This window comes from Humulus lupulus, chromosome 6 (assembly GCF_963169125.1).
Source record: "Humulus lupulus chromosome 6, drHumLupu1.1, whole genome shotgun sequence".
NCBI classification, from domain to species: Eukaryota; Viridiplantae; Streptophyta; class Magnoliopsida; order Rosales; family Cannabaceae; genus Humulus; species Humulus lupulus.
The window spans coordinates 156,791,266-156,807,330 of record NC_084798.1 but is presented as its reverse complement, the minus strand read 5'-3'; the positions used below and the strand labels follow the sequence as shown (position 1 = coordinate 156,807,330).

Below are 16,065 nucleotides of genomic sequence, written 5' to 3'. Positions count from 1 at the left end.
GATAGGATCTTATTGATACATAATCATATTTATTTTAATGTAAATCATATATTAAACAAATTCATATAAGAAACCCTAAAACATGCTTTTATAATTGAATTAAACAAAGATAATGGTAAGAACACTTACATTATATGCAACGAAATGAATAAGTCCGTCCTTCAGTTTCTCTATCCATTATATCCTTTATGTCACAGGGTATCACCAAGAAACTGAACCGATCTTCAAATTTGTTCACAGCCTTCCACAGTATCCTTAGAATCACCTAGACTAGAGTGGACAATTCTCAACACATGAGATAGATATAGAGAGAAGAAGAAGAATAATAATAATAAGAAGAAGAGAATAGTGACACTGCACTAAATACCCATTACCATAACACATCTTTATAATACTATTTAAAAAGAGATATGGTATATTATCAAAATTTCTGCGGCAACTAAAATAAAAAAGTGCCATCTTTCCCGTGTACAGTAACTCCCTTTCCCGTGTACCCATTTCCAATCTCATTTTCTTCGATCTTTCTCCTCCTGGTATACTCTCCCGTGTCTCATTTTTCCTGGTATACCCATTTCCCATTTCCCTTTGACCCATTTCCGGCGATATAGGAGGCACATATCCTCTCTCTCGGATCTCTTTCTCCCACCAAACCTCTCTCCTTCCCTCTTTCTCTCTCACCTGTCTTTATGGAGCCCGACCTTCCCTATCATTGGCAAATGGCGCAAATGATAGGGGCTCGTGGGTCTTGTGAAAACGATGGGCTCAGGGTCGTGGGTGGCTCGGTCTTGCAGAGGGGTCCGAGGGGGTGGGTGGCTCGGTCTTGCAGAGGGGTCCGAGCCCCCTCTTCTTTCTTCTTGAAATTTTGGTAAAATGTGAATTTCTCTAATTAAATTATTTATTTATTATATCTTCTTGAGGTGCAATTCTTCTCCTAACATACATTTCTTGTGTTGGTTGATTCAGACTAGCTTCTATATGAAGCTGTTTAATGTGAGCCTTTTATTTTGTAGTGTCATGGGATACACTTTACCATATATTTCACAATCCAACATGTGAAGGAAGCTAAAATAAAATTTATCATCTGATGTGTTATCATGTTGAAACTGAATGCTGATTATATCTCTCTTTCTTTTGTTGATTTTTTTTAATCACTCTTTGTTTAGTTGATTTTTTTTAATCCCTATTTCTTTAGTTGATTTATGACTTCTTAACTGTGCTCTTTTTGTTTCTCTACTTTGGTAGGATTGTATTTGGATACGATGAGGGAGCCATCATGGTTAAAATTGGTCGAGAAGAACCAGTTGCCAGCATGGACAATGGGGGAAAATAATTTGGGCGAAGCATAATGAAGTTCAAATTGTGAATATCAAAAGTGTTGGGAATACAGAGGTTTGATCATCCTACTTGCTCAAAATTCTATCTGAAACTGAGCCTAGTCTCATGTTCTTTGTATATTTATTTTGTATGAAAATAATAAATCAACTTTTTGTTTGATTTGACTTAGCATTTTTTAGAACTAATTCTTGTATTCCACTACTCAGGTCGCAGATGGAGAACGATTGCCTTTGGTCGTCAAGGAATTGGGAACATGTGATCTTTATCCTCAAGTAAGTTAAAATATTTAATGCAGCCTATGCAGGTAAAAATGATGCTGCTTTGGTTTAGTGCAGTTTATTACCTCTTGTTGTTGGCTCTATGTGCTTACATTATACATAGTTTAGACTAGTGGAAGGTATACAATTCATTATCCCCATCAGTAATGGGCAAGCCTTACACATTTTTGTATCATAGATTATTATTTTCATGTTAGAAAGATTACGTACTTCCCTTCAATTTTTAGTGTCTACCCTAAAGTGGTGTTTTGTTTGGATGGAATGGAAAGAAAAAAAAAAGTCCCTTTGTTTGGTTACTTAAATGCATGGGCGCAGCTATTCTATTGTAATGACTATTCCTACAACTAATGGAGGTGTCATTCCTAAATAAAATGGATGGAGTGACCATTTCATTTTTACAGTTTTTTCCCCAAATTGTTTATATGAAATCAGTCTTAACACTACCTATTTGACTTTTTTTCCTCCTCTTTTTTGATTGTTTTTCTTTCCTTTGTTTTTTTCTCCCTGCCTTAAACTAGTTATATTGGCTCAAATATTAATAATTTTTCTTGTCAAATTATTAGAGAAACCATTCCACTATAAAATTAATAGAAAATTCCAACCAAACAATCGAATAAATTCTTACTGCATTCCCTTTCTGCGGAAATATTGATGAATTTAAGATATTAGTTTTGTAATCCTTATTAGTTAATATTCTCCTTATTACAATTATTCAATCCTACATAGGTTTCTATTAAAGTCAACTCAAGAATAAGTGAATAAGAGGGATAGAGTTTGCTCTTTATCCCACTATGTCTTGAGTTTTTACCATCGTTAGTATTGGCCCAGGTGGTTAGTAGGTGTTTGGTTGTTGATGATCAATTATTATAACAATGGATTGACATGATTGTTCATTCATACCAATGTATTTGCTGTCTTAACTACAATACCTCTAGATATTTAGTTATTGGTCTACTACGTCCTAAAGTCTTTGACTGCCTGGTCAACATAAAATGAGATGACTACTTTTATAGCTGTATCTGGTCTGAAAATATTCCAATGGTCTGCAGGATGTAATTGTTTAGCTTGTGACAATGTAAAGTCAGTTTCTAGCTTCACTTATTTTGCATTAAAACCAAATATGAAGGTGTTTTACTTTGTTTTTGTCCAGCTTCCTAGTTTATCCTGAGTTAGAAACTAGAAACTCCATTCAGTTGCCATCTTATTGCCCAATGCAGGTATATATATTCTCCAGCACTAGCTCAACCAGTTAATGTTGCTATGCTGTGACTGTTACTTATAAGATCTTTCTAAGCAAAAAGATGAAAGTATCCTAATATTTTGATTGAACTTCAATTTCAAAGATCATTTGTTTCAGAATTTACATTTTGAAATATAGTATTTTTTGCTTATGTGCTACATGTCTCTTTTGGTACTAGTAGCTTATTTGAGTCTAATTATAGCTCAGGTCCTTCAAACAACAGAGATCGAAATTCTGTGGTGGCACAAAATTCAAATAATTAGAAGGTTCGATAACATGCCATGATTATCAAGAAATCAAAATTCAAGAAAGTACACATGTATTAGGGGTCGGGGCTATTCCTCGTTCAATACTCGTCATTCTAAAAGATGATCTTGTTGATGTTGTTAAAGCAGGAGGTACCACATTCTTGTGATTTCAGATTTTCAGTTTTCTTGAATTTACTTCCTATTATCACTGATTTCTCGTGTCCTTTTGGGAAACTTCATCTTAGATTACTTCTATTTTCATTGTTTGAAACATCACTATGAATTATTCGGACACTTTTTCTTGCTTTACAGTTATTTGTTCATACAAATTAAAGTATAACTTATTCAGCAGATATCGTAGAACCTTCTTAGCTCTCTTAATATCTTCCTGAACTTTAATTCATATCATAAATGATCTTTCAACTTTCTTTTACTATGTTTGATCCAGATTTTAGAAAATGACAATAAGGTGGATGGAAAGCATGCCACCTTTCCTTCCCAAATATTGGAAGATTTCTAACTGCTAGACCAAGAACAGTATAATAGTTGATTAATGAGTTTAGGGACTTGTGATAATACAATTTAAACTTCAAGTAAAATTTAATTTTAGAAGTAATTTGTGTCTACCAGTTTGATATATAAGAGTATGAAATTCTGTTTATTCAAATCCAAGGTAGAACTTTTTATTAGCTGGATAAAGAGCAGTCCAAATTTATAGTACCAGCTTCTACAATAAATCAATAAAAATTTATTAGACATGCTGTATAATTTGATGTTCTCAAAAGTATGTTTGGCATTGTAAGTGTTTCCCTATATTGAATCTATCAACTAATTATATTTATATTGTAGGTGAAGTTTCTCAAATATGCTTGATATTTTCCTATTTAATTCTGCATCAGATTTTGCTTTATTATTTATCCTTTTTAATTCTATTGTGTTCATAATGGTGGTAATGATATGTTGCTTTACAGATGACGTTATAGTCACTGGGGTCTTAACTGCAAGGTTGTCGCCTGACTTAAAAGATGTTTGCTGCGACCTTGATCCTGTGTTGATTGCTAATCATGTGAAGTAAATGTAACAACTCTGTTTGAAAGAAGAAACATTTTTCATTGTTGAGATGGTTGTTGTTCCATTGGAGTCATACATGGTACTAAAGAGAGGTAGTTCTTTTAATTTCATAAACTCTGCTTAGCCTTGGTGAACCTTGATCCCATCTTTCTTATGATGCATGGGATTTCACTTATGCAGCTAGTTGATGTTTCGAAGGGATAGAAAATGATTCGGTGGTAACTCTTTTAAGGGATGCTAAAGTAGTATCAGATAGATTGAAATAACTACCGATACTGAAAAGAGGCTCAAAACTTGTTACAAACTTACAAATATATTTCTATATTAAAATAATGGGAATAGGTTTTTGGAAAAAACCATAAAGTAGAAAACAATTTTGTATTTCAACTTATCTAAGTATCAAAATTGGTTAGAAATTTTTCTCTTTCTTTCTTTCTTTTTTTTGGAGTGAAGCTTTGGTTACTATATGCACTTGACATACTTTTTATACACATATTTAGGAGAACAAATGAGCTGAAATCGGATATTACTATTCCTCATGATGCCATTATGAAATTCAATCAATTTTGGAACGAGTTTAAGGATACCCCTTTGAAAGGTAAGGCATCGTTGATTAATATATATCATTTTATAAATCAGTGTTCTTCTATCAATTCTTCAGCATCAATCAATTAGAGATCTTCATTCAAAAAGAAAATATTGGAAACTAGGCCCCCTTATATGTAAGACTGTTATGACTTCAATTTTTTTTAATGAAAATTATTCAAGGAGAAATGCAATATTACAAGGTGTTTGTCCACAAATTTTTGGACTCTTCACTGTAAAGCTTGCAGGTACATAGCTTTCTCATATAAATTCATGATTTGTTTATCTTAAGTTAAAGATTTTGAATGACTGTTAAACATTCACTACCAGCACCTTCTCTTTTTTCAACTTAGTTGCATTAACACTTATTGGAGGTGTGCAACATGTTGATGCTTCTGGAACCAAGGTACGAGGAGAGTCTACTTTACTTTTGGTTGGAGACCCAGGTACCTTTTCGATTTTCATTGCATACTTATAGGGTTCATTACTTAAATAAAATTCTATCAATTCAAGACTACTGCATTTATGCTATGCTTCAGTTGAAGAAGCTTTCTTTTCTTCAAAATTCTGATAGGAAATTAACAATCACTTAAATCTAGAAAAATAAGAACACCATTGTATTTTGTCTAACTGATTCATGATATTTTATGAGTGTCTAAAGCCTGTAACCTATATGAATTTTCCTGTACAATACAATTAGGGTTATTACAAACAAGTTATCCATAGTATTGTATTGAGTGGTCCTTTAATGCAAATAATAGGTAGGGTAACTAATGTAAATGGTCTAAGGGTGGGAAAATATAAATTTTAGAGAGAAATTTTGAGAGCAAGAAAGTATAGAAGAAAGCTCCAGGATTGGACTTAAATAGTTCAAAACTTCAGGGTTTTATTTTCTCAATAGAAGACATTTCTTTGCTGGTTGGATCCATGGACAAATGCAATATTTGCCAAACCATGTTAAATATTGGTATTGATGCTTTTGATATGTTCTTGTGCTCTTGATGTGTTTGTTGGATGTTATTCTAAAGGTTATTAGTATAAGAGGTATTTTCTCCCTTATAACAATTGAGATATGGATTGCACGCCATTTTATAACTTGTCTTTTCAGGTAACACATGCATTAGCTACATTCATTATAACTACAGAAAATTAGAATTACTGAAATTTTCCTTGAAAAATAGAAAACTGCCCAACCATTATTAATTTTTCCAATAAAAATAGTTTTTCAAAGCTGAAAATTCTTCTCTAGTCCTTGTTAATTTATTCTTGTTTGGCTTGAGTAATGCAGCTCAGTTTAATTGTTTGTTGCTTTACCCTTCCCTTGGGGTTTCTGGTCCTTTTATTTTGCTCATTATATAGGTGGGAGTTATCTTATTATTTCAATATACCCAAATATATATATATTTATATTACTATCATTGGTGAACAACTGCTAATGAGTTCAGATTCTTTTTTTGAATCTGTATGTAATCATTAAAGCATTATACGGAAAAAGTTACATGTATATGTATATATGTAGTAAAAAATTTTAAGGCTTTTCTCAGGTACCGGGAAATCTCAGTTCTTGAAATTTGCTGCAAAGTTAAGTAACAGATCTGTTGTCACTACTGGCTTAGGAAGCACTAGTGCTGGACTCACTGTCACTGCAGTCAAGGATGGAGGTATGTTTCTCATTTCTCCATCCTAAACTTGTATCCATGGAGTAAGGAATCTGACAGAAGTTGTGATTAGTTTGCATTAACTTTTTGCATGGTTTGCCACCACCTTGCACATCCTAGACCTGTTCCCCATCTCATTGTCTCTGCTCTTACTTTTCTCTCTGTATCTCCCTTTTTGCTCACACTTCAAGTCAGTAACTCTCTCAATGACTGAGAACATCTTTGTTATGATAACCAAATCTTTCATCATAAAACTCCAATTCTTGCTTCCATGGGGCTAAATAATCTGATCAGATGGTTGTGATATGAAAGTAGTGATTTTCTGTCTTCATCTTTAAACCCATCCACTGAACAGTTAAGCCTTATTCTGATTGGTCATATTCCAACTTTTATTTTTGGTTGTTTGAGCTTGCTTGCCATGTTGTTTAGTTTGTTAGTTTATCATACATGCTTGTTTAATATCTATTGACAAATTTTAATTTTGTATTAATATTTTAAGTATTGGTTATATTCTTTAGGTTGGGGATCGAATTGGCAAGGAGCATTGCAAAGGTAATTTGCAAGAGGTATGGAATTTGTTCTTTTAACTCTTATTATTAATATTTTTAAAATGTTAGAGGAGTTTGAATATCTTAAATATTCATCCATAGAGAAGTAGGTTCTGAGATTAAAATTGTGTGTTGCAGTGATAACGGAAGGTTGAAAACTTGTGTGTATTAGAGAAGTAGGTTCTGGAAAATTTGTTTGTGTGCTGCGGTGATATAAGGAAGAAAACTTATTGTGTGTTGTTTGAATTTTTTGACTTGGTATTGATAGATGGTTAGGTAAGCTTTTATATATATAGATTAGATTTTTCATTATATGTATAGATTAAAATTTTCATTTAGTCATATTATTTTCATTATTTCCATATGTATAGATTAGATTTAATTGCCACAACCCAAGCTAAAATCTTGTCTTTGATCCAAACCCAATTAGTTAGTGGCTACCATTTTAGAATCTGATTTTTAAATTAAAAACAACACTAGAATCTCTTGAACTAGCCTTTTATGCACACTTAACAAAAGTAAGTTAAGAAAACAGAAGTAACAAGACCTTTTATTTGGTAACTGATTTCAACAAGCTTCCTTCAAAGTGTTCAATTCTAATGATCTTGCACAAATAGTTCCACTCTTAGAGTCTCAGTATACATAAAGCCTGTCAAAACAAAGTGAGCCATATTAACCATAATAAACCATACACATTAACACCATTTTGCAAAAGAAAAAATTGGGCTGAGTTCAATTTATAATTTATCATGTGTAATTATTTTAAGAATTCTGTTACTCCTTCTACAACTAATACATCAACGACTCATAGCTGGTAAATTATCTCTATTAATTTTTTAAAGCTTAACACTAAATCCATTAAACCAGATTACTTATTTCAGTTATTTTAGGTTAATTAATAAAGTACAAACTCTTACATTATAGAATGCTTAAAATCACTTCTTTCATGTTGTGGAAATTATGTGTGTAAATACATAAGAATTTACAAAAAATACTCTCATTGATACAAATAATGTAGGCTTATAATTTCGCAAACATACTTAGATATACATAATACAGTCTGTCAAAACAAAGTGAGCAATAAATAAGAATATCAACCATAACAAACCATAGACAGTAAAAAAAATTATAATTCTATTAAGAGGTGATAATTATCTGATTGAGATAATATTGCTCAAATTAAAAGACAAACTATACATATACCAAAACCCTTTTCCTTAAAAAAGTAAAATGTCTACATGTGCTGAAGCTTTAATGAAAAAATCACACCTACTTTTGAAAATATAGGCACTCTAAAAGTTTGGGTATTGGACCTTTTTTAAATTTTCTCTTAAATAAAACAGTGAGTTACTAAAATATTACCCCTTTAATATCTAATTAATCTTAATAATCATTTGGTGTGCTAAAGTAAATTTTACCATTACCAATATAAATTTGTAGCTTTCTTAGTTAAATACTTAGAAAAGTCCTCATATGTTTCTCTAAGTATAAACTTTATAAGTCCTAAGTTATAAGTGGATTAGTTTGAAAATTATAATTGGAAAAATACATCTCCAAAAATTCTCAAACTTCACAGAATTAACCTTGGCTATATCAAGAAGTTTCTTGTAAAATTTTACACAAAAATAATTATTTTTACTTAGTGACATTTATTTTAAAAAATCTTACTTTAAGGCTGTCTAGGAATAGGTCAATCTTTTTAACAAATTTTGAGACTTTATAAAATCTATTTGGTTTATTAATTTGGTCCAAAAATTTTTAGGACCATAATAGGCTGTGTAAAAAACACTCACACCAAAAATAAAATCATTTTAGGCATTTTTACTTGGTAAAATAGATACTCAAAGTTGGCTATCCAGAAACTATGGTAAATTCTCATTAATTTTTTTTCAAAATTTGAAAATTCATAACTCACAGCTCTTTTAAAATTCTCCTTTGAAATTTGGCCATTTTATTCTTAAATATTAAAATAATGTATTCTCCAAAAATCATCCAAAAACGCAATGATTTTTCCACCGAAATAATTGTCCAAAATCAGCCATTTACCTCATTTTTTAAATGCTTATCCCAGCTATCGCTTGGTCAATTCAAAACCTTCTTGCATGTTTTTACACATTATGGACATCTATACATCCTAAAATGCAAGATAAAATACAAGAAAATTCATAATTAGTTTGACCCATAACTCGTTTAACCCACTAGAAGTCAGCTCCTAACCATTTTCTTACAAAATCAAGATTTTTACATATGGAATGTTGGATTCCATTATTAACAATCATGTAAATTCTTATGCATGTACAATCAGCCATTAATTTAACATCAACACAGTTTCAATGATCAATTAAAGCACAACTAATAATCAAAACATGGCAGCTTGAACAAGAATGCAATTAGCATATTAAGCTTCAATCTTGCTATTGAAGAGTTATCCCTTCCAATTTGGGTGGCTAGACGTTGAACTTATGATCCTATGACCATTAAAATCCAAGAATTTTATAAAAATAAAAATTTGATCATTCTGTTTTACAGCTCAGTAAGTCAGAATATTCTCAGAAACAGACTTAATGAATCAATAAACATAACAAACTAAGAGCACCATAAGGCATTTAAACGAGCTCAAAAGATGGTAAACTTGCTTAAAATTTCTTAGGGGTAATCAGGGAATCCGCATCTTAATAACTTCAGTATATTTTCCCTTCTTATATATATTTCCTTTTATTCTAGGTTGTATTTATCAAGAGAGGCTGCCTTATCAATAATCAAAACATAGAAAATGTAACTCTCTTATTTGGACAGGTTTCAAAGTCAGACTGAAACCAAATAAATTTAGGATGTTTATAACTAAGTTAGAGTTAACAAATAAAACCACTAACTAGATGAATCAATAGCACTAAGAAGAAACAGAAGATAGGTTAGTCATAATATACCACAGATAATACCTAGTCTCAATAGCACCATAAACTAGCAACCTGTCTTTCCAGACTTGTACAAGAATCCCAAAGCACAACACTCAGCACAAACACTCAACATTTTACTACTTTTCCCAGGTCCCCATCCAAAGAACAAATAAAATAGAGAGGATAACTCCAAAAAAATTATAATTTTAATCTCCAATAATGGCATGGAAGCCAGCTACTAATATATTCAAGAAAAATTATTTATTTTTAGGCTTTAAATGATCTTCCTATATATATTGACAATAATAAATAAATGAGGAGCACTTGTTAATTTAAAACTCATTATAGCAACAGTGTATTCCATCTAGTATTACAATTTATTACTGACAAGTCAAAAAAGAGAACTGTTTCAATTTTTTCTATCACTACTAATATAGTAAAAACTAAAAATTGTTGGAGTACGAAAAAATAAAATGAAAGTTTAGTAATGTTAAACTATTTCAAAATTTTCATTTATCGAAACCCAGCCAGATTTCAAAATTCAAATACAATGGCAACTACCATACTTTTGCTTTTCAATTACTTTTTACAACTAAGTATATGGTACAATAGTAACATTACCACCTTTCATATGCTGCATAAACTAACGAGCCAGGCATATATTGGAAAATTATCCATGAACTTAATTGTTGTCTTCTAGAAAGCATGATCTGATAAATTTTTAAGAAATATGATCCAAATATTTTAAGCAATTCATTCCTCTCCGGCCTTAGAACGATTCTTCTTCAGTCGCCTCCTCCCCATGTTGCTTGCCCTGATTAACAGCCAAAGTTTTAATGTTTTATGACCCATGAAACAGTACTTATTAATCATGGCAGAAACATATTTCAGTACTCCTAAATACTCGATGAAAAGAAACAATCAGACTAGTACAAAATGCTATTTCGAACCAGAAGGTATTTTAAACGATTTGAGTAATGAAACCAGGGATTCAAGTAGTTTTACATTGTGTAAGTATGCAAGAGGGAACATGAGCACTTACCAGTACTGGTTGTGGAATATCACATCATCAGTTGGTACTTTTTTCCCATCATTATTTCAGTTCTAGTGATAGAATGTGTGGGTTCTGTTTTTATAATTGCTAGTTTAGTTTATTTTCCTATCTATAAATAGGCCAACAGTGCTTTTAACTAGGGGGGAGCAAGGCCCCACTTAAATTTTTTATTAATAATTTACAAGTAAACTTTAGTTAAAAAATATGTTTTGTCCCCATAAAAATTTAATTTTTTCAACAATATTTTATAATTATTTTTATTCTGCCTATTATAATTTATATTTCCTAGTTTACCCCCACTACAAAGAGGAATTTGCTCTGCCACTGTTTTTGACACTAGTAAGAAATGAATGAATTGCTGAATTCTTCCTCTCTTGATTCTCTTTAAATGTTCACCTTCTCTGTTATTATTCTATTTCTCTCTAAAGTTCTATTTTATTTTTTGTCTTAATTCTCTCTCTAAATCTAAAATAACCCTGTTCTTCTAGAAATGTTTACCACTTATTCTGAACACAACTCACCATACACGGTTATACAATCAAACTGAGAACTAATAATGATCTATAAACCACAAATATGGAATCAATTATAAATTTATATCCATTAACAATCAGAAAAGGTACGAGACCATAAAGAAATCCCAAACACTCTACAGGGAAATAGAACAAATTTGTAAATTGGAATTAAGTAATTAACTCCACTCTAGAATCTTCAGCAAAAGTGATCATTTAATTCTGAACAAGCAACTCTGCCACTGAATGAAATTCAATAAAGCTTTAAACTTCAATAACCCAAATATACTGAAATTCAACCAAGGCATGTTTTCTTTTAAAAGCATGTGTGTGAATGACCGTGTCATGACCCTGATATTACAACCACAAATAATGTGATTGTCTTGTCTAACAGTTGTTAAACCCAGACAAAAAACAAGATTTTAGTAAGAGAACAACATCAAATACAAATTCATTGGAGATGGATAAAAGTTGGATCCATCTTAACAGGTTAGTAACCAAAATCATATAGTTTATTTTAGATATAAGTTTAAGTGTTAGTGCTTGATTATTGACGTATGCTCTAAAATTCTAGAGTAACGGTGGAATATGAGCAAAAAGCTAGAGAGTTTGCACTTGCTTGACTGGGCAGATGCAATTGTTGCTGAAGGTCATTGGGATTCTAGTGATCCAAATATAACTGTACATGGAAAGCCTCTTGGACCGAACTTTATGCGAGTATGGGTTGATGTTGCTATTGTACCAGAGTCTTACTTATTTCTTCCTAATCATGCGATGCTTACAATACAAGAAGCAGTTGGTTCCACAGTTGCATGGCCTTCTAAAAAAGTTATTCCAAGAGGTACATTTTCATACTCAAAAAATAATTAATGTCTTATAATTTAGTGTTTGGTTTCTTTGTTTGCTTTGGTGTAGTTGTGAATCTATTATTTTGTATGTGGTGTCCTTTCTTGGATATAATTTCCATAGCATTTTTCTAGAAGTAATTTGTGATGCTAGATAATAACAATAAAATATTTCTTTGTTTATTTTGCAGATATGACAAGCGAAGTATAAAAGGATACTTAAGACTCCTTGAAAGTAGTAACTTTGTTTATTTCTTTGTGTTGAAAGAAGTAACTTTTAGACTCCTTGAATACTTAAAGAATATTTTGTTGTTGATGACATTGTTGAATGTTTTAAACTAAATTGTGGATTGTTAATTTAATGTAGAATGTTCTTACTTTTTGTTATTTGAAAATCAAGTTCATTTGATGATGCTAGTATATATTAGAAAGCTAATTTTAATTATATAAAAAAAATTAAAATATAATAGAATAAATTAGTGTAATATAAATAAAATATATAATGAGAATTTAAATATATCTAAATATAACAATAATACGAAAATTGAGTTATAATATATATTACAATAACACTTTTTATGCAAAGAATTATGTTATGCAAACTTCATTATATAACACAAATAATGTGTTATACTAAAGTGTAGTATAACACAAAAAATATGTTATACTAAAATATAGTATAACACAAAAAATGTGTTATATTAAAGTGTAGTATAACACAAAAAAAGTGTTATACTAAAGTGTAGTATAACACAAAAAAAGTGTTATACTAAAGTGTAGTATAACACAAAAAAAGTGTTATAGTATCGACTATAAATAACATAATTCAACACTTATCTATATATTAAAATAACACAGAAATTGTGTTATCGTTGACAGTACAATAACACATCTGTATAACACTGATAAAGTGTTATGTAAAGTACCCTGACCTACGATAACATAGTCTATCTTAACACATCAGAAAGTGTTATCGTAGGTTTTGATAACACATTTTTGGTGTTATTAAAAACATTTTTTCTTGTAGTGTGAGGCTTAGAAAATGACTTTTGTTGTAGAGAGAGTCTAAAAGCCTAAAGCATCAAAACTAGATCTTTTGATAATCTGTTTTCAACTCTCACTTAGCATTCCTTTTATAGGCTTAATTAGGTCACTTATTTAATTAAAAAATCAATAAAATAATATGGAATATCAGCCCTTAGGTCGAAATTATTATGGGCTTTAGGCCCGTGAAATTTCTCATTTAATTATAAGCCCGTATTATTTTCTATTGATTAATTAATTAAATAATTATTTAAATCCCTTGTCAAATTAATTATTCATAATTTGAACCATGATTTAAACTTATTTATTAATTTAGACACCAATTTTCCTTAATTAATAATTCTGCCATAAAATCTCTTTTCTTCTCTAAATTGCATAACTCTGTGAAACTATCCAAAATTAACATGGTCAACTTTAATAATTCTAATTGATGATTAAATCAATTACTTGAGACTAAATAGATGATTTTATCCAAGGTACTTTGAAGACCATGACCCTATGAAATCAATCTCCAATAAGTTATCATAAATTTAACAAATAAATTTACTAACTTATTAATTGACCGCAACTCCATTAAAGACTCATAATTGCACTCTTGAATTAATAGAATGTTCTATAAGCAATATAGATATGTTATTAGTTATCCATTGTTACAACCATAATTATCACTCAATCGTCTATAGACGGTCTACAATGAGATGGGACGAAAATATTGTTTTACCCCTCATTGTATTTTATCCTTAAAACACTTAGTTTCTTGTGAATGATATTTTAGTAAACTATTATTAATCACTAAAATGAGATCTTTATCATTTAGCACCTCCAACCAAACTAAAAGGAAACCATCGTTTTACTTCTTCATCAGAAGCTATAGATGTTCATATCTATGATTAAAACTCCCACTCAATTATACTACTGAGTTCCCAAGATGTAAGTATGGGCTAGTTTGTAGGGTAAGCTGGTAACGAACAAGTAAAAGAACTCAAATAATACAATCAGATAGAATACTAACCACTCAGAATTAAGATTGAATTGACCTATGGTCAAATATAAGATATGACTAGAATAAATAATAATGGTATGTTTACTTATCCTATCAACTGTCAATATCGGTTCAATTTGATGTAACAAATACATCCGATCTTTTCTACTTTGCTAATGTTCTGGAAAGAACATAACACTACAATGTGTAAGTAAATTATATCGTAGATTGGCAAGTTAGTTTAAATTCTGTGCAATGACTAATCTTCAGACTAACTTCTTCTTGAATATATAATCATATTTATATTCCACTGTGATTACGTCACTATAAATATGATTAGCTATATGCTCAGGATTTAATAGAAGTTTATATTAAACAAATAAACATGAAAATTAAACATGTGAGCAAAGTGATTGACCAAGTAAAAAATGATTTCTATTATTTTATTGATAATAAAATGAGATTACAAAGAAATTTCTTTTTAATTAGGGCATAAAACCCCAACAGGGATGTGGGTCGGAATGAATACTTTGTGTGGAGCTCAAATGATTCCTCAGATCGTTCTCAGACCTGCCTCTACACTAGCTCTCTGTCCAGTAACTCCGTTAGCGAAACTTACAGCCCGTGGCTGGGATCAAGGACCTGGATTATTAGCGCGAGGTCGTGGGGCATAGATGTCTTCTGAGGGAGGAAGATTTCTCCTGCTATCCTCTCGAGCTGGAGCGTTCCTCTGTGGGCGAGGTGGCATCGAATGTTGAACTTGTGACGGTGGATGTCTTATCGGTTAGCTTGTCTCTGTTCTACCCCAATCTCTCAGGTTGAAGGTAGAACTTGTTCATTTCTCTATGCCGGTGGCTCTGATCGTGGCACGGATGGATTTTCTGGGGTGTTTCACCTCCGTGAATTGGTCTCAGCTCGCCCTGTTGTGTTGTTCTGAACATTCAGTGGAATCTGCTCAGAAGGCATGGAGCTCGGGGTCGCAGTTCTGACAGAATGACTGACATGGGGTCGATGGTTCCTATTAGGATTGGTAGGTTAAGTATTCTGCTTATTCCACTCTGAAGGTATAGAGCTCAGAGTTGCAGTTCTGATAGAGCAATTGAGATTGGGTTGGCTATTATTGTGGGACCGATGGGACCCACTTTGCCTCCATCCGATATTAACATCGACTTGAGGATATGGTAATCGAGCCAAGATCTCCTTAATCTGCTTGTAAGCCTTAGTAGGATGGCTCCTTAACTGGGCATTTTCCATCTCTATGGCTAACAAATAACCCAAAATGGAATTTGGTGGGCATGATTTTGAGCTTCCAGTATCATCTTGGGCCACATGTTTTCCACAACAGTGTTGCACCTCCTGATCACCTGTTTGTTCCATCTCATTGTCATGCATAGACCGGGTGACCATCATGGTGAGTGTTGGGTGAAACTTGCGTGGGGGATTAAGAATTAATAAGCTCTCAACGAAAGCACCAATGATAGGGCACAGGAATTACTGTGTCATGAAAGTATTTGTAGTTGAATGTCTATTGTGTTTGAATTTATGTTGCTATACTTGTTGGTACTGATTGCCTGGTTGGGAGACCGTTAATGACATTACATATGTAATGTATGGCATAGTGGCAAGGCCATAATGTGGATATGATATCCGCCATAGTGGTGGGGCCATTATGACGATGGAATGTCCATCTACTCGACATGAGTCGTATGTTGTTTAGAAAATCAATGTGAACCAATTTTGATTATTGTGTATGCAATACATGTTAATG

At 31.7% G+C, this 16,065-nt stretch overlaps 1 long non-coding RNA gene across 15 annotated transcripts; it reads left to right on the top strand.

Moving 5' to 3' along the window:
• Window positions 1-422: 422 nt before the first annotated feature.
• Window positions 423-12,658, top strand: LOC133782635 (uncharacterized). Of its 15 annotated transcripts, XR_009870638.1 has the most exons (13): window positions 427-865; window positions 1,243-1,389; window positions 1,542-1,607; window positions 3,056-3,251; window positions 4,073-4,264; window positions 4,673-4,770; window positions 4,941-5,005; window positions 5,111-5,163; window positions 6,302-6,418; window positions 6,934-6,981; window positions 11,821-11,915; window positions 12,001-12,267; window positions 12,463-12,658. It is a non-coding gene; the product is annotated as an uncharacterized LOC133782635 (long non-coding RNA). The 15 variants fall into 15 exon arrangements; XR_009870630.1 differs by having other exon boundaries at window positions 423-865; window positions 5,111-6,418; XR_009870634.1 differs by having other exon boundaries at window positions 423-865; window positions 5,088-6,418.
• The last annotated feature ends 3,407 nt before the right edge of the window (window positions 12,659-16,065 follow it).